The sequence below is a fragment of the Capricornis sumatraensis genome, chromosome 1 (genome assembly GCF_032405125.1).
Source record: "Capricornis sumatraensis isolate serow.1 chromosome 1, serow.2, whole genome shotgun sequence".
In the NCBI taxonomy this organism is placed as follows: domain Eukaryota; kingdom Metazoa; phylum Chordata; class Mammalia; order Artiodactyla; family Bovidae; genus Capricornis; species Capricornis sumatraensis.
Genome location: NC_091069.1, coordinates 137,908,734 through 137,928,966, shown reverse-complemented (window position 1 = coordinate 137,928,966; position 20,233 = coordinate 137,908,734).

Genomic DNA, 20,233 nt, shown 5'->3' with positions numbered 1-20,233 from the left:
ACATGGCTATTTTCAAATAATATATCCAATAAATTGCAAAATAATAAATATTTTTATATAATGTTCAACATCCCTTTCAAGACTTTGTAATATTCTTTATTTTTAGATCTCTATTGTCCACATTTGAAAGATATGTGTACTGTTTCCAAAGTTCATAATCAGACATGCTGTCCTGGCAGTCCTAGAATCCTATGACCTCTGAAGTTTTAAATTCTTGATAAGAAAACAGAGATTAAAAATGTTATAACTGTATTTATAAACACTATAGGAATATTTGGATCTAAATCTAGAAGATATTTTCTTATTTCTGCCATAACAAATTACCACAGGTTTGGTGACTTAATCTTTCTTTGAGTCTCAGAGAGTAAAGCGTCTGCCTGTAATACGGGAGACCTGGGTTCAATCCCTGGGTCGGGAAGATCCCCTGGAGAAGGAAATGGCAACCCACTCTGGTACTTTTCCCTGGAAAATCCCATGGACCATGAAGCCTGATAGGCTATAGTCCGTGCAGTCACAAAAGTCAGACAGGACTGAGCGACTTCACTTTCATTTGGTGACTTAAACAGTACCCTCAACAGTTTTCAGAAGTCCAGTGAACTCATGCTGGAACTCAGCTTAGTCACCCAAGACTGAAATCAAGCGATCCACAGGACTGTGTTCCTTTCTGCAGGGTCTGGGGAAGAAAATGCTTCCTGATTACTGCAGATTATTATCAGATTTCAGTTAAATGCTGAAATGGGACTGAGGTGGGACTGAGGTCCTGAAATTATCTTACTGGTCATTGACAGGGTGTCCTGAGTTTTGAGGGCTGCCTTCATTCCCTGTGTGACAGCTGTTTTCATCTCAGAACTTCAAAGGTATGTCAGGTCCTTGAATACTTCATATCTCACTGATCTCTCTTTCAGCTTCATCTGGTCTCTGCCTCCTCTCCTGTAGCATCTCTCAGACTGACCCTTCTGCCTCTATCATTCATCTTTTAAGGACCCTTGTGGCTACTTAGGGGGCATGGAAAATCCAAGATAACCTGTTTAAACTTCAGCTGATTTTCAATTTTTTTCCTAAATGCAAAATGTCTTTTGTCACGTAACTACTTTGTTCCAGGGATTAGAGTGTGGACATCTTCAAAGTGGGGCATATTTTGTCCTACACACATAATACCCTCATGAATATCATCTATTTGTATAGTATCTAGATAGGTAGATGAAATATTCTACACATCAGCCAAACTTAACGTTATTATGCATTGTTTTTAAACCAAAAGAAGATGTCACTGCTTTTAATGAAAATATTTTAAAGTGAAAATAGTTGCCATTTTAAAGAAGTACTTGGTTATTATTAACTGTAATTTACTCCTGATCATAAATCTGAGTTGAGGGCTTTTCTTTGCAAGTGTGCAGAATCGTACTTATCGTCCTAAGAATCCTAGACTGCTGCTATCAGCAATATGACTTTCTCCCAGAAAACTTTATACCTGCTTTCTAATACTTAATTTACATATTTTAAAATACTTTCACTATGAATTTATTGAAAATATTACTCTAGATTACTAGTGATATACAAATTAATGTTATGATTAATTTAATTTTAATAAATATTTAATATTCAAAATGCATGTAATCATTGAATGTGAACAAAATGTATGTAAAATATACATTTGTGATCTTAAGTATTGGAGACAATACAGTAAAAAGTTCTCTCAGTGAGATGACATTTTAGAATTACTATCAAAAACTAAATTAAAATACTAACAAAAGTTAATGGCTGAGAATTTTCAGAAACATTCATGAATGTAATGTTATCTGATATAGGCCTTCAATAATGGATACAAGGAAAAATACACAAGTGATATGAATGGACATTCTTTGAATGGAATCTAAAATGTGGAGCTGCCAGAGTGTAATGTCTAAATTTGCCAATGTTTAGAAAGTAGATTTAAGTAATATTTAGCAACTGAAACTTTAACCTCATATCAGAGTATGTAAGCATTCTCTGTGCATTTTCACTGTCACTCCTCTTTATAAAGTCTACCTACCAATTGGAGAAGGGAAAGGCTATGCACTCCAATATTCTGGCCAAGAGAATCCATGGACTATATAGTCTATGTGGTCGCAAAGAGTTGGACACGACTGAGTGACTTTCACTTCACTTCACCAAGTGGAAGTATCTCCTCTGCCTCAGAAACCTATCTCTGTGTTCTTTCTTCTACCCTTACTACAACATTCAAGACCTTGCTCTTTACAACTTGCCTTCTTTTTTATCTGGTCATTGATTGCTCTCGGCAAGATAGTCTTTTTCCTTTGGTTTTCAAATATTTGGGAGTCCAGTATCTGCTTGTTCCATCATCATCATGATGTGCCTATTGTTGTTGTTCAGTTACCACATTGTGTCTGATTCTTCTCAATCTCATGGACTGTAGCATGCCAGGCTTCCCTGTCCCTCACCATACCCCAGAGTTTCTCAAACTCATGTCCATTGCATTGGTGATGCCATCCAACTATCTCAATCTCATCCTCTGTCACTCCCTTCTCCTTCTGCCTTCAAAATCATTCCCAGCATCAGAGTGTTTTCCAGTGATTCAGCTCTTTGCATCAGGTAGCCAATGTACTGGAGCTTCAGCTTCAGCATCAGTCCTTCCAATGAGTATTCCAGGTTGATTTCCTTTAGGATTGACTGGTTTGATCTCCTTGCTGTTCAAGGGATTCTCAAGAGTCTTCTCCAGCACCACAGTTCAAAAGTATCAGTTCTTTGGTGCTCTGCCTTTTTTATGGTCCAGCTCTCACAACCATACGTGACTACTGGAAAGACCATATCCTTGACTATATGGACTGTTGGCAAAGCAATGTCTTTGTTTTTTAACACACTGTCTAGGTTTGTCATAGCTTTCCTGCCAAGCAGCAGTCGTCTTCTAATTTAATGGCTGCAGTCACCATTTGCAGTGATTTTAGAGCTCAAGAAGAGGAAATCTGTCACTGCTTCCACTTTTTCCCCTTCTATTTGCCTTGAAATGATGGGACCGGATGCCATGATCTTGGTTTTTTTAGTATTGAGTTTTAAACCAACCTTTTCAGTCTCTTCCTTCACACTCAATAAGAGGTTCTTTAGTTTCTCTTCGTTTTCTGCTGTTAGAGTGATAACACCCACATATCTGAGATTGTTGATATTTCTTCCGGCAGTGTTGATTCCATCTTGTAACTCATCCAGCCTGGCATTTCTCATGATGTGCTCTGCATATCAGAGTTTTATCAGAACTCTCCATTATGACCCTCTGTCTTGAGTGGCCTACAGGGCATGGCTCATTTCTTCACTGAGTTATGCAAGCCGCTTTGCCGCAACAATGCAGTGATCCATGAGGGGCATGTGCTTATAAAAACACTGTATTCGCTGAGATCAAAATTATTTGATTTAAACTTTTTGATTCTCCTAATTTGTATCACAATTTAAGGTGGTCACTCTCTAACTTTTTTATTCATTTAATTGTTTCAATCCCATACTGAAATGATTTCTACAAATCTAAAGCTTCACTTGAAATCATTGTAATTAACTTTTGAACAAAAAGCTATGACCAAAGGTGTGCAGATTCATCTGATAGAAAGTATCTTTGCCTAAACCATCCAGCACAGCAGGATTTGCAAGTGTGATATTGCTCATAAAAGGAGCTTGCAAATGGAGGCAAGTGGTTGAAATTTACAGCATAACAGTTAAACATTTCACCAGCTTGGCCAATTGACAGTGTACTTGATAAATGTTTAATGATGATGAAGAATATTGGGTCTAGACTATTTTTTTGACTATCCAACACCACACTGAATTTTTGTTTGAGAGTGGAGCAGAGGAAAAAAAAATTGTGAATGGGAAGAAAACAGTTGAAAAATAATAATGTCCCTTTTTCAAAGAAGCCTCTTTTGGCAAACTACAACACATTTTTAATAGATTGTTTCATAGTCAAGTGGCTTTTGTGCACAGGAAGGTATCCTTATAATTATTTTCTTGGTGAATACATTAATCTTATGAATTAATTCCATACCAAGTAACCAGTCATGAGATAATTTTTAAAATACAGTTCCATTTTATGTGACAGGTTTATGATATATGACTTACTTATGGATTTTAATTTTTAAAATACAGATCTTTCCCTGAACTGAGGTCCTTATATTTGCTTTCACAGTATTACCTGACCCATTGTGCTATATTCATGATATAATAATCTGATCTGTTTTTTTTAATGCTTTATTATAATTAGAAGTATCATCTAGGCTCTCCTAGGGAATTGAGGCTTATCTATGGAGTTATCTTTCTTCTAGGCACTTGGTTATTTTATCATTTTTGAACATTTGTACTCTTTCTGCTTCTTTCTACATAGACAAGTGGTTTACATATGAGAGGTTGTAACCAAAGTCAAAGGAAACTGCCCATCTTGGCACATTACTTTTTTTGTTTAAAATATTACTAAGTTTACTAATATTTAACACTGCTCCTCTTTTCTACTTTCAAAGACTAAAATGCATAGATACATTTAAGCAGATTCTTCAGTCATTTAGAACTCAGTCTTAATGCTGTTACATGAATATTTGCTTTCTGGCAAAAACAAGATGTCCCAGATACAGCTAGTGTCTTTTCTGCCTCAAGTCATAAAAATGCTCTCCAAAGATTAATATTAGTTATTTACAAATTGACATTGACTGATTCTTTTTAAGGTTATATTATTAGCTCATAATAAGAACAAAAATATGCTTGCCAACTTGTATAATAATAATTATAGTAATAAGCAAGAAAAATATAAAAATCCTTTTTAGACCTCTTGTGCTTTAGGCACACTCTAAATGCTTTTAAGATACATTCAGATTTTTTAAAATTTATTTATGGATTTATTTTTGGCTGTGCCATTTGGCTTGCAGGATCTTAATTCCCTGGCCAGAGACTGAACCTTGGGCCATGGTAGTGAATGTGCCAAGCTCTAACAATGAATCTCCAGGGAATTCCCAAGTACATTCACATTTGGATCTCAAAACAACCAATTAGGTAGTTTTAAAAGGGACTCAAGAACTGCCTGAAAAAAGTTATTCAGTTAATTAAGGAAGAAACATCACAATATTTATTGAACAGTGTTTCTGAAATTCTTAAAGTGTTTAGGAAGACTAAAGTTAATAATTAATTAATAAATTTTTTCATAAATTTAAAATTTTGTACACTGATGTGTTTCAATAGGATTTGAGAAGCTGATCATTTAAGGCCTGAAATTAACTAACTATTGATATCAAACCCAGCCTCTAAAGTTTTAATTTTCCCTTTTCAAGTCTCGCAGTACGCCACAAGTTATCACTACTTCATCAAATAAATGATTAATTTTACCTAAATGCTATTCAAACTTTTCAAAATATGAGCTACTGTGGGAAACTTTCATCACCCTGCCACACACATACACACCCACAAACAACACTAACATATGTATATACCTAGGGTTCCAAATTTTACTCTTCCTTCATATTGACAAGAAGGAAAAACTACTAGATTCAGAAACAAAGAAAGCAAAAAAGGGCTGAATTCTATTTTTGCTTTTAAATATAGTTGTTATTATTTATTTATTTTGGCTGTTATTTGTCTTCCTTATCTCTCAGGCTTTCTCTAGTTGCGGGAGAACAAGCGCTTCTTTTTGTTGCGGTTCAGGGGCTCATTATTTTTTTTTGGTACAGTTCTTCTGTGTGTTCTTGCCACCTCTTTTTAATATCTTCTGCTTTTTTTAGGTCCATACCATTTCTGTCCTTTATCAAGCCCATCATTGCATGAAATGTTCCCTTGGTATCTCTAATTTTCTTGAAGAGATCTCTAGTCTTTCCCATTCTGTTCTTTTCCTCTATTTCTTTACATTGATCACTGAAGAAGGCTTTCTTATCTCTTCTTGCTATTCTTTGGAGCTCTGCATTCAGATGCTTATATCTTTCCTTTTCTCCTTTGCTTTTCTCCTCTCTTCTTTTCACAGCTATTTGTAAGGCCTCCCCAGACAGCCATTTTGCTTTTTTGCATTTCTTTTCCATGTGGTTTCAGTGTGTCTGCCCTCTGATGCCCTCTTGCAACACCTACCATCTTACTTGGGTTTCTCTTACCTTGGGCGTGGGGTATCTCTTCATGGCTGCTCCAGCAAAGCAGAGCCATTGCTCCTTACCTTGGATGAGGGGTATCTTCTCACTGTCACCCTTCCTGACCTTCAACGTGGGATAGCTCCTCAAGGCCCTCCTGTGCCTGCGCAGCTATCATTCATTGGACATGGGGTTGCTCCTCCCGGCCTCCGCCCCGGCCTCGGACGCGGGGTGGCTCCTCCCAGCGATGCCCTTGTCCTAGGACGGGGGGTAACTCCTCTTGGCCGCCGCCCTTTGGGCATGGGGTCCTCCCAGGTTCTGCCCCTTACCGCGGATGTGGGGTTGCTCCTCTCACCACGCTTAGTGTGCTGGTCGCAGTTGCCTACGCTTAGATCTTGACAACACGGATAATCACAATGGTGTGATCACTCATCCAGAGCCAGAAATACTGGAATGTAAAGTCAAGTGGGCCTTAGAAAGCATCACTAAGAAAAAAGCTAGTGGAAGCTAGATGGAATTCCAGTTGAGCTATTTCAAATCCTGAAGGATGATGCTGTGAAAGTGCTGCACTCAATATGCCAGCAAATTTGGAAAACTCAGCAGCAGCCACAGGACTGGAAAAGGTCAGTTTTCATTCCAATCCCAAAGAAAGGCAATGCCAAAGAATGCTCAAACTATTGAACAGTTGCACTCATCTCACATGCTAGTAAAGTAATGCTCAAAATTCTCCAAGCCAGGCTTCAACAATACGTGAACCATGAACTTCCTGATGTTCAAGCTGGTTTCAGAAAAGGCAGAAGAACCAGAGATCAAATTGCCAACATCTGCTGGATCTGGAAAAAGCAAGAGAGTTCCAGAAAAAACATCTATTTTTGCTTTATAGACTATTTCAAAGCCTTTGACTGTGTGTATCACAACAAACTGTGGAAAATTCTGAGAGAGATGGGAATACCAGACCACCTGACCTGCCTCTTGAGAAATCTGTATGCAGGTCAGGAAGCAACAGTTAGAACGACATGGAACAACAGACTGGTTCCAACTAGGAAAAGGAATATGTCAAGACTGTATATTGTCACCCTGGTTATTTAACTTCTATGCAGAGTACATCATGAGAAACGCTGGACTGGAAGAAACACAAGCTGGAATCAAGATTGCTGGGAGAAATATCAATAACCTCAGATATGCAGATGACACCACCCTTATGGCAGAAAGTGAAGAGGAACTCGAAAGCCTCTTGATGAAAGTAAAAGAGGAGAGTGAAAAAGTTGGCTTAAAGCTCAACATTCAGAAAACAATGATCATGGCATCTAGTCCCATCGCTTTATGGGAAATAGATGAGGAAACAGTTGAAACAGTGTCAGACTATTTTGGGGTGCTCCAAAATCACTGCAGATGGTGATTGCAGCCATGAAATTAAAAGATGCGTACTCCTTGGAAGAAAAGTTATGACCAACCTTGATAGCATGTTGAAAGTCAGAGACATTACTTTGCCAACAAAGGGTCCATCTAGTCAAGGCTATGGTTTTTCCAGTAGTCATATATGGATGAGAGAGTTGGACTGTGAAGAAAGCTGAGCACCAAATAATTGATGCTTTTGAACTGTGGTGTTGGAGAAGACTCTTGAGAGTCCCTTGGACTGCAAGGAGATCCAACCAGTCCATTCTAAAGGAGATCAGCCCTGGGTGTTCTTTGGAAGGAATGATGCTAAAGCTGAAACTCCAGTACTTTGGCCACCTCATGCAAAGAGTTGACTCATTGGAAAAGACTCTGATGCTGGGAAGGATTAGAGGCAGGAGGAGGAGGGGACGACAGAGGATGAGATGACGGATGGTATCATTGACTCGATGGATGTGAATCTGAGTGAACCCCGGGAGTTGATGATGGAAAGGGAGGCCCGGTGTGCTGTGATTCATGGGGTCGCAAAGAGTCGGACATGACTGAGTGACTGAACTGAACTAAACAGGTGCTAATATCATTAATGATGACTGCCTAGGTGAGGGTGGAAATCAAAATTCATTTAAGAAACCATGGCAAAACTAAAACCCTTTGCTGCACAGATATAGTCAAGAACCAGCAGCATGGTCATCACTTACAGTCATGCTAGCAATGCAGAATCTCAGAATCCAACTAGATTTAGTGACTCAGAAAGTGTATCATGACAGTAATTCTAAGCAATTATTGTACACATTAGGTCGAGAAGTACTGAAATGTTATTCATTATATTTAAATTTGTAACATGTCAATTTCCATAATTACAAAGCATAGAATTTATAATTAAAAATCAATAGAGATCTTTAATTCAAAAACTGAAATACTTTATGGGAAAATTGAGGCCCAGAAGTATTAGGTGATTACTGCAAAGCCACGTTGCTATTTAGTTGTAACTGCTTTAATAATTGGAGAAGGCAATGGCAACCCACTCCAGTACTCTTGCCTGGAGAATAATGGGTTTTCCCAAGGTAGTTTCAGATTTTTAGCTTTAATGTTTGGAAAGCATTGTACTATTTGGCTTGAATCTTAGTCTTATGTTAATTATATGTCATCTGACTTACATATAAGTAGAAAAGAGAATTCTTGTCATGATTTATAAAATAGAGGAACCCAGAAGAAATATTGACTGATATTGTTAAACTAATACACAAATGCATTTCATATATCTACATGAATTAGTTCGCTAGGTCTGCCATAACAAATGGGGCAGAATAAACAAAAGAAATGTATTGTCTCATAGCTCTGGAGGCTAGAAGTCTGAGATCAAAGTGTCATCAGGGTTGGTTTTTCTGAGATTCTGGAGAAGAATGTCTTAAATGTCTTGCTACTAGCGTCTGGTGTTTTGCTGGCAGTCTTCTGTGCTCCTTGACTAACAGAAGTATCAGCTCCATCTCTGACTTCATCTTCACATGGTTCTCCTTGTGTATGTATGTCTCTGACTCTAAATTTCCCCTTTTTGACAAGGACACCAGTCACACAGGATGATGACACTCTCCACCATAATTTCATCTTAATTAATTGCATCTGCAACAATGTTATTTCCAAATAAGTTTACCTTCTGTGGTACTCAGGGTAAGAAGTTCAACATATGAATTTTAAGGGGACTTGACCCAAAACAACAGGTTTTAAGCCTCCTTAAGAAGGGGGTGGGCATAATTGAATTCAAAATTTGAAATACTTTATTAGAGGCTGCTAAATTAAACTGGAATTGTGAAAGTCTTTTTTTTTAATGAAGAACTTTCTTTCTTATGTGGAAAGAAGCATTCAGAATATAAAAATGATTTTTACAGAAACTTTTAAAAATATGTCTCAAATTTTTCTTAAAATATCTTTATTTATGTTTGTAAAAGAACAATATATAATCAAGCAACTGAAAAGCAACTGTCATATAATTATTTGAAATTCAAGTTTTTATAATAATTTTAGCATATTTTTAATCTGAAGCCTCAAAATCCATTACTCTAAAATGTATTTTTTTCTACAATAATTATGATTATAAGGACGTTCATTTCTCTGGGTAATACCTTCCTAAGTCAAAGTTCATATACTTGGAGAGGAACAGAGAAAACACCTGCTAATCAATGAATAGATGGTATTACAATGTACACATTTTCCAAAAGGATTTTCAGAGGCCAAATATACTCTCTCCTCTTCCTTTTCACCAATGGCTTAATGTTTTTATTCAGTTGCCAAGTCGTGTCCAACCTTCTGCAATCTCATGAACTACAACACGCCAGGCTTCTCTGTGCTTCACTATCTCCTTGTTCATAAACTCAAGTCCGTTGAATCAATGGTTCCATCCAACTATCTTATCTTCTGTCACCCCCTTCTCCTCTTGCCCTCAATTTTTTCCAGCATCAGGATCTTTTCCAGTGAATTGGCTCTTCGTGTCAGGTGGCCAACATATTGGAGCTTCAGCTTCAGCATCAGTCCTTCCAATGAATATTCAGGGCCAATATCCTTTGGGATTGACTGATTTGATCTTCTTGGTGTCCAAGGGACTCTCAAGAGTCTTCTACAGCACCCAGTTTGAAAGCAATGTCTAATCAAAATCTAAATTGATATTCTGCCTCTTCCCAAATTCTCCACATAGCCACTCTATATCTGTCATTGTTACTTCTTCTCTTTAATCAGTTTTTTATCCCTCAAGTTTTCCTCTGTACTACAAATAAGTTTGTTTTCCAAACCATAAGTATGATTATGTCACCCTCCTGGTAATATCTTTCAAGAGCCTACAGCATATCCTTTACAAATGTAGCCTATGATACTGAACTGCCAGCACTGGAATCTTGGCTTTAATGTTAATTAGCTGAGTGAATCTGACTTCATAGAAATTTATTTTTACTTATCATTATTAATTTCCTCACCTGTAAAGCAGTAGTAATTGAAAGTATCACCTTCTTGATGGGTTTATTATTAAGAATAAAACATGCAATATGTATAAAAGACATGAATGAATTACATAAATCTCATCAATCATTTTCACCATTACTGAAAAAGTTGCCTTAAAACTTTTTCATGTAAAAGTTGCCTTAAAAAATGAATGTAATCAAGAAATTTTTGGCTCTTAAGGCAACAGTTTAACAACAGACCTCGTTGTGAAGGCACAATTCCTATGTTTATTTATGATGATCCTAGTGTCACCATTCTTTAATCCTAATTATTACTAGCACACACTTTCACTGTAAAAAGCAATAAAGCACATGGTGACCTAATTTAAATACTCAATTGCTCTTTCCACAAGGATTTAATATACATGTATTTAAGTCACAAAACCTTAGCTAGGGATGACATATGAGTAACAGTTTTAAAGCAAGTCCACCTCATCTGCTCCATTCATCTTCAGATCCATCCCTCTATTCCAATGTGGAAGTCTGCTGCTCCCCATACTGTTTATGGAAATGGCAACTGATTTCATTATCACAATAATCCTAAAATGTAATATGTGCTATTTTAATCTCCAGTTTACAGAGAAGAACATTGAGAGTTTAAATATCTTGGGTCTCACTGGTAGTCATTTGCAAAGCCAGCATCTGCTCCTGGGTAGTTAACACCTGAGTCTCTACAGACAGTAAGTATTCTACTTCACTGTACTATTTATTCTGTACCAAATAATGTTCTCCACCTAAAAGTGATGGTCAGGCATGTCAGGATAAATGCTTTCCAGTGACCAGGGGCCTCTCCAAGCTTTACACTTTCTTGATCCTAGTTGCAGAGATTTCCTCAGATGTCAAGTAACTTCTGTAATATTTATCTCTTCAGTTGGCAGAAGTTGTTTATTTCATTCTCTTTTTAAAATTGATGAATTCTTTTTAAAATTCCTTAGCAGTATAAGAGAAACATATAATATGATGACATTAATAAATACCAATGTTCTATGTTTCTCTGTGAACAGCTCATCTGGTAGGTGTTTCATCTCTTCCTTGGCTGCTTTATAAAATCTGAGACCTGACTGACCTTGCCATTTAGCATCATTCAGTTTTTTTCTGAAAGTAAGGAAAAGTCTAGCTATAAATCAGTAAACCAAACTAAAATGTAAACTATTTACATGATTTTCACCTTTTGTCCTGTTTCTGCTTATGCATTCACCCTCTTCTCACAATGACTTTTCTGAGTGTCTCCTCAGAGATCTCTTTTCAGTTCCTTGATGGTAGTGCTCTATATCTAGCCTCTGATAGCTTGAACCTACTGTTCTCTATCCCTGTAGAACTCTTCTCCACATTCTTTGCCTGGCTAACTCCTTTTTTTATCTTGAGTTTGGTGTATGTGCAGTTTATTTTGTAGATCCTTTAGGTGACTCCAAGTTGCTAAGTAAGTCAACAGATCCACAGAACATGACTCTTCTATGGGACTGATACTTCCCAGGTGCTTAAGAGTAATCGCCTACTAACTTATTTTACTCTCTTTTATGTATTCTATGCTTCACTGGGAATAGTCATGCCATGTTTACCACTGAAATAGCTCCTAGTAGTATATTAACTAATGGTCAATAGATGTATTAGAATACATGGCTTATTCTAATTCTTTTATATGTCATATAGGTATATATATATAAATGATCTCAGTATTTAAGCTATGTATACACAAGAATATAGTATAAGAATAATCAATGGAAAAAAGATATTCAGGTAAAGTCTGAGATTAAAATAAAATACAATATTAATTGAAGTGAAAATATCACCATGAAAATGATTATACTATCATGTAAGAATTGAATCGCCAGTCTATGTCTGACACAGGATACAGCATGCTTGGGGCTGGTGCATGGGGATGACTCACAGAGATGTTATGGGGAGGGAGGTGGGAGGGGGGTTCATGTTTGGGAACACATGTAAGAATTAAAGATTTTAAAATTTAAAATAAATAAATAAATAAATAAATAAATAAAATAGTGTGACTCATAATGGTCCTGCTAACATAAACAGGGGTGGTAGCTGCTACTTTCATTTAGCTATAGAAAGAGAAGATGTAAGAAGATGACATCTGATTAAGGCTTTCTAAAGAGTCCTAGTTTAGTTATTCCCTCCCACTACTCCTTCCCCAATCTAAAACTGCCAGTTTACTTGACCTACAATTAAGGCAACTCAAAAAGTGGCACTGAGGAATGGAAGTAAGAGACACGTTATTACAAATCTAGGAAGAATTAGAAAAGTGTGGTATAGAAACAGCAGGTAATAGTTCAAGAGTTGGCCTCTTGTGATATCTGTGCTTTTAATCTAGTTTTAATTTTATTCAAAAAGTGAACATTCAGAGAATGAGAGTGGGTAGGAAGAAAAAAATGAAAGCTTTAAATTTTGGACAAGACTAAGTTATACTGTAAGAATGACAAATTGATAGTGAATACCGTATGTTTGAAAAATATAATAAAACATAATCCTATAATTCCCAAGGCTTCCCTGGTGGTTCAGTATTAAAGAATTTATCTGCCAGTGCAGGAGACATGAGTTCAATCCCTGAATTGGGAAGATCCCCTGGAGAAGGAAATGGCAACCCTCTCCAGTATTCTTGGGAAATCCTATGGACAGAGGAGCCTGGCAAGCTACAGTTCATAAAGTCACAAGAGTCGTACATGGCTCAGCTACTAAACAACAACAAACTTCCTAATTTTATATAGCTTGGAAAATATCTGTTATATAGTTTGAAAGCCATTAAACAATAATAAAATTATCTCATTAATTACACATAATAACACTATGTGTAATGCATTAATATCAACATTCATAATGGTTTTTATGTTATATAAAAGTGTATATTAATCTCACTCTAAAAGGAACATAATCCTCATTGTTTAAGTCATTTTCTGGCCAGGTTTGGAAATAGATAATAGCTTCTATCTACTTATTTTATCTTTATTAGTGTTATCTTTTAAAAATTACGAGTATTCTGAGGCTTAAGTTGATTATGTGAAAAATTTAAAAAAAAAAGATAGTATAGTCAAAATTTAAACCCAATTCTGTTTGTTCTCTTAGCCATTAAATTATAAGGTGTTTGGAGTTTTTCAAAAATAAGTTGAAAAATGGATGTATAAATATTTTCCATTAGCACATTTCTTACAAGGGTTCCCATTTTACTTACAACCACATTTTTTCTCACCAATTAATTTCAGTAATTTGAATTAATCTATATTTTTCCAATATAAAATATTAACTGCAAAGCAAAATGTAAGGCCTATCAGATGATATTGAAATGATTTATCTCAAGATAAACACTGTTGAGACATAGAATCACAGCAATATTAAATATCTAGGATCTTAATTTTCAGTAATTGTTTAAAATGTGATACCTACTTTGGAAATATTTTTAAAAATAGATCAATACATCAGGTTATGACAATGTTCCACACCCAACTGTGACAACAGGGTAAAGGGGAAGTCCTTTGTGGGTGTCTTATTTTCTTGAAGAAACTCAAATTTCAAAAAAAATTTTTTTTAATCAAAATAAATGATTATTAGAGAAGTTCATAATAAAATGATTAAATGAAGATTTCCTTTTCAATCCAACTTCATGCTTACTGATAGGCAAATATGATATTTTTATTAATACTTGCATTATTTTTTGATAACAGCAACTTTACTGGTGTGTTCCCAAGCAGTAGAAATATTTAATAATGGTTTTGGTATTTAAATTCAAATGCTTCCAAAATAAGAATACTAGCCACTGGCACAAAATTAAATTATTTTAACATTAGTTAATTACAGATTACACATATCCCTAGCCTCCATCTCACTTTCTTCTACAATAATATGTAAAGAAAAATTTACCTTACTAGCTCCTAGCTCAGTTGTAGAGAAAGGGATTGGTTTCTATTGTAAGAATATCCTCAAGCAAGTCTCTTTGGATCTTCTCTCTAAAGGAATAGCTAGCTATGAGACAAAGTCCACCCAGAGGAGCACAGTCTCCTGTGGGTTTACAGTCACTTCTGCCAATCTGTTCTACCTCTGAGTTATCAGTCAATTATGTAGACATCAATTGTCACAAATTAACTTGCAAAGCCATAATGAAAAGAGAGGAAGAAAGAATATATTCATCCACTTTTCTCCTTTCTTTTTTCTGTTCTCCTTCCTTCTTTCCTTTCTATTTTCCTTCAATTTTTATTCTAATTTTTCTTCTTTCATTTTCTCTTGTTTGTTTCTTTTTCCTCTTTTATTTATCCTTGGTCTCTGGTCAATTTCTCTTGCTGTTTTGCATTGGTTGGTCAGAAACCTGATTATAAATTACATGTCTACTAAATATTAGGTCATATGAGAAGAGAAAGAAAATGGAAATTTTAATTAAAATACAGATACAGTCTGTTCATTTGGATGTTTTTTCCCCTTCTTTTTCCAAATATATGTTCTTATATTGCAAACAGATAAAAATAAATAAATAAATGTTATGGTCATGAGGCATAGAGGACCTGTATTCTATTTTTTTTTTTTTTTTCCAATCATGGTAGTCAGAGAACTGACACTTGAAGGCACAGCATTTTGGGATACCTCCCCCCAAAACTACAAGAGATAATGTTGATCTTTTAGATTTTGTGATCAGGATGTATAGTTATTTTTAAATTATTTGAAATTGGTAGATTAAGTTTAATTTACATATGATCAAGCCTAGGTTATAAGTAACAAAACAGATATTAAATAGGCCTCTATATATGTCTTTTATTTCAGTTCATCAGTTAATAGGGTGATACACTGTCTAATAATATTTTCTTATTATCTCTATGCTAAAAAGTGCATATTTAATAAGATTGTGCTATTTTTCTATAATGCTGAGATTAATATAATGTACTCTGGAGAAGCCTTACACAAATCTATATCTTATTCTAGTTACAGTGCAAAGGGTGTTTTTCAGTGAAGGAAATGATTAAGCAAATGTGTTGAGACATTATAGCTGCTTGAGAATAGATTTTTACTTTTTGTTGTTATTATTTGTTGGTTTTAATGCAGGTCTTTGCACTCATTAAAAAAGAAAATCTTGAGAGTAACAGAGAAGATATAATACACAATTCAAAAAACAAAAGTCATTATGCAAAGGCATTGGCTTTTAAATACATAGGAGACAACATTTTTGCCAAATAAAAATGTAAAATCAAATGCCTCCCATAGCTATTTTCAGAAATGTCTTCTGTCAGGACTTTGAAACAAAATATTCATAATGGCAAATTAAATTGAATGTATCAATAGATAGATCTTCATAAGAATTAGAAAATAAATTCAATCTCTTTTAGAGGGTTGCCAAAAATATGTCATATGCCTTATTTGAAAAGCTCTTAATTTTTTTATTAGTACATTTTTAAAGACTTAATTATACATATTGTTTATTTTGAAAGACTATAGTAAGCTTTTGTGTGTGTGTGTGTGTGTGTGTTTTTCAGAAAAGAGACTAGCTTCAAATTATAATTATACATCAATGTCCCTATGATCTTAATTTAGTAAGATATAACCCTCCTTTCCTAATTTAAACTTGGTAAAATCAATTTCCCCTGGTCCTTACTGACTCATTTTTTTAAATGTTTTGTTTGCTAGCTGAAATTTTCAAATAACTTTATTTTATTTTCATGTGGTAGCAAAGTTATTTTTAAGAAGCTATGGATTTAGTCTACTGACTCCTAAATATTGAGCATAAATTTATTCTTTTCCTGGAAACAGATCATTAAAATAAAATTGAGTTTCCACTTTAACAATATTAGCTAGGTCAACAGTTTTATACAAATTGATAGTGTTTTAGGAGGTTATGATCTAAAACTTATAACTAGCTGAGGTCTTATAAAAAAGAATTAATAAATTAATTGCTTTGGTAATTAGGCTTTTTTGTAATTATATATATATATATATATGATATATGTAACCACATATGTATATTTGTATTATATCTTCAGATATTTTTAATCTTGTTGCTGAAGGTTTGTTCACTTTTACCAATTTCTCCCTATTTTCCCAACACCCCTGGACACCACTTCTCTATTTTGTTTCTATGAGTTTGGCATTTAAGAAAAATATTCTACCTATAAGGAATACCAAGAAATAATTGTCTTTTAGTTTCTGATAATTCCATAGGGTTTCCTCGGCACTAGAATGGTAGATGCTTCCTACAGTTATCTTTCTGTTGGCCCAGAGTTTTTTTGGTGGTTATATGATACAGAGGCCAAACCATACTATTTTCTCATGGAACATAAATTCCTAGTAAATCATGCAAATGACAAACTACTTAAATATACATACAATCAAGAATAAATTAGAAGTGCTTAAAGCCAGATTGAAGGGTGTATGGGTACTAAGTCTCTTCAGTTGTGTCTGTCTCTTTGTGACCACATGGTATGTAGCCCTCCAGGCTCCTCTGTCCATGGAATTCTCCAGGCAAGAATACAGAAGTGGGTTGCCATTTCCTCCTCCAGGGGATCTTCCCAACCCAGAGATCAAACCTGTGTCTCTTACATCTCCTGCATTGGCATTGTCAAGCAGGTTCTTTACCACTAGCACCACCTGGAAAGCCACTGAATCCAAATTAACTATGTATGTTTTAGATCTTAAGTTGGAAATGGTAGTATGCTATGTTTCAGAATGTTTATAGATAATGCCACTCTGCATCATAGTAAATTATGCTGGTCATGTTTTTAGTTGTCCTTTCTTTTGATCACAAATGTCATATTAATATCCTGGTAATGTCTGCAATACAGACTTCCTGATTTATAAACCAAACTCTTGCCAATTTATTGTTACTAAATCTATGGCCCTATTATTCTGTAAATGGGTAAGTAGTCCTTTCAGTAAGCACATACTGAAACAAAGATATATAAGCCAATTACTAGCCTAGTTTTCTACCCATCCTTTATCCTTCACAAAATGGTTGTCGCTTCACTTGGAAAAAGGCTCTTGAATTAGTAAACATTAGGAAACTCTATGCCAGATCTGCTTGAATATAAAGCTCAGGGTTTTATGGCAGTTGGCAGATGGACTAAAACAGGAGTGAGTATATAACCAGGGGTTTGATTTGGGAATAGGGTCAAGTGTTTACAGGCAGGTAGAGGAGCATGCTTCCAGAGTTGAGAACTAAAAATGATTTACAGATATAAAAACAGACCTGGCATTATTACCATAATTGAAAGTTTCAGACCAAAATCAAATACCCATATGTCTTAATGAACAGGGTCATGGAATGCAAGCAGGAAAAGTCTAAAAGATTGAGTAATTGTTCCAGAATGGCAATTAGCATCACAGAAGTCAGATAATTTGTATTATGTTATGCTTACAGTGAGAATGGAATTTCAATGGAGAAAACTAAGCAGTAAAACTTAAGGGTAGATAAAAGTTTTATCAGGATTTGAGTATAAAAACAGAGCTCAGTTACAGTCAGAACTTTGTTATACTCATTTGTTATTTGACAATGTGAATAGACTGTGTCTCATTGAATGAATATGATTTTATTGCACACAGACCTTCTTTGGCACTCTGCGACTGAGATGTCACAGATTCTGTAAAGGTTCAGAAATGTGACCATGGACATTGATCTTTTAATTTTCTTTTGACCTAATCATCATGGAGGGAACCAAACAAATTATCTCTCCTGTTTGTGAGGCCAAAAGTGATATTAAACCAAGGTGTTACAGGGTCAGACGTTTCTTTCCTCAGAAGGTATACCTTCTTTCAGATTTTTCTTAACTTCTCAAAGATTAAAAAAAAAAAAAAAAAAGCATATCAGAAAAATCAGTACAATGAACAGCCACATCCAGTTAATATCCAAATGTGTCTGCATGCGTGCTAAGTCATTTCACTCATGTTGGACTCTTTGCATCCCTATGGACTGTGGCCCTTTAGGCTCCTCTATCCATAGGATTCTCCAGGCAAAAATGATAGAGTGGGTTCCCCTGCCCTCCTCTAGGGGATCTTCCTGACCCAGGGATAAAACCTTCATCTCTTACATTTCCTACATTGGCAGGTGGGTTCTTTATCACTAGTGCCACCTGGGAAGCCCACCAGATATTTCTGTGTGTGTCACTCAGTCATGTTCAACTCTTTGTGACACCATGGATGGTAGTCTGCCAGACTCTTCTGTCCATGGGGATTCTCCAGGCAAGAATACTGGAGTGGGTTGGCAAGATCTCCTCCAGGTGATCTTCCCAACCCAGAGACTGAATCCAGGCCTCCTGCACTGCAGATGGATTCTTTACTGTCTGAGCTATCAAGGAAGCCCCCAGACATGCCTACTTCCTACATATTTCTGATCAATACTAAGCCTCTTTGTTGTAGATCCCATACCTGGGAAATTAAGTGTATTCAGTTGTTCTCTACGTTAAATTCATATGCTAGCACATCTTGATACCATACTTAATTTTCCTATTGCCTACACACGTAGATAACTCCACTAAGGGCTAAATTCTGATCTATAATTTATTGAGATTGCTAACTATAAACATTGCCATAACTTCTGTAGACTATAAAATATAAATAAACTGAAGCCCTTGATTTCACAAAGTTTAGGCTCTAGTGAATAATGATAGGTATTCTTGACAGAGAAACTAAGGAAACAAGCCAGGGATTCAAGCACAGAGAAAAATAGACATGAGATTTCAGAAAGAATTATTCCTGGCTGTCTCCTTTATCCCCTATGACTTAATCTTCATTTTTTCCAGTTCAATCTACATATATATTTTCTTTGACCAGTTTATGTTACACAGTTTTAGGAAAGTGGGATAAATCAGAGATGAAAAAGTTTATTTTGAGCTCTTGCTAGATATCTTTACTCAAATGAAAGTGAAAGTGTTAGTCACTCGGTTGTTTCTGACTCTATGCAACCTCATGAACTGTAGCCCACCAAGCTCCTCTGTCCATGGAATTCTCCAGAAAAGAATACTAGAATGGGTAGCCACTCCCTTCTCCAGAGGATCTTTCCAATCCAGAGACTGAATCAATGTCTCCTGCCTTGCATGTGGTGATTTTACCATCTGAATTACCAGGGAAGCCCAACTTCAGGGTGTTGCAAAGTGAGTTAATCACTACACCTTCTTTCGATTCCTCAAACCAGTTTTTTTTTTTTTTTTTTTTTTTGCATTCCCTCACCTCAGTCAGTGTTCCCATGTTTATCCACTTGAAATCTTTGAGACATCTTAGATCAATCCAGGTCCCTGATTTTCCAAACGTTGCTACCCAGGTTGTTTCCAATTAAAATACTGTTCTGTTCTTTCTTTTTTCTTGCATCGCCATTGCTCTCTTTTTTTTGTAAAGCTATTGTTTTCAGTTGGCTTCATAATGTTCTCCTCCTCTTATTTCACTTTTTCCAATCAATATGAAACAACAAAAGTTTCTGTTATGTTTTCTTTTCTTTTTTTAATGAAATATTTTCCCCCAGAATTTCTCATTTATAAATGCATAAAACCCTCCACATACGAATCATTGTGATAAGGCTTGGACCGGCTATCCAATCTGATCTCCTCCAATACCTCTATTACACTTATTTGGCAATATGTAACTACAAACTTGTTATGAACTCATTCGTATGTCAAACCTTTGCACATTCGCTAGAATATGCTCAGATTTGGTGTTCAGTCAGAGAATTTACTCCTCTCTGTGAAGTTTTCCTTTAACTCCCTCAAGCAGGGATGTGATTTCTGTTTTCACTCTTTTTGTATATAATTAAATTTTATCAATGTTGTCATTCAGATGCTAAGTTGTGTCAGACTCTTTGAG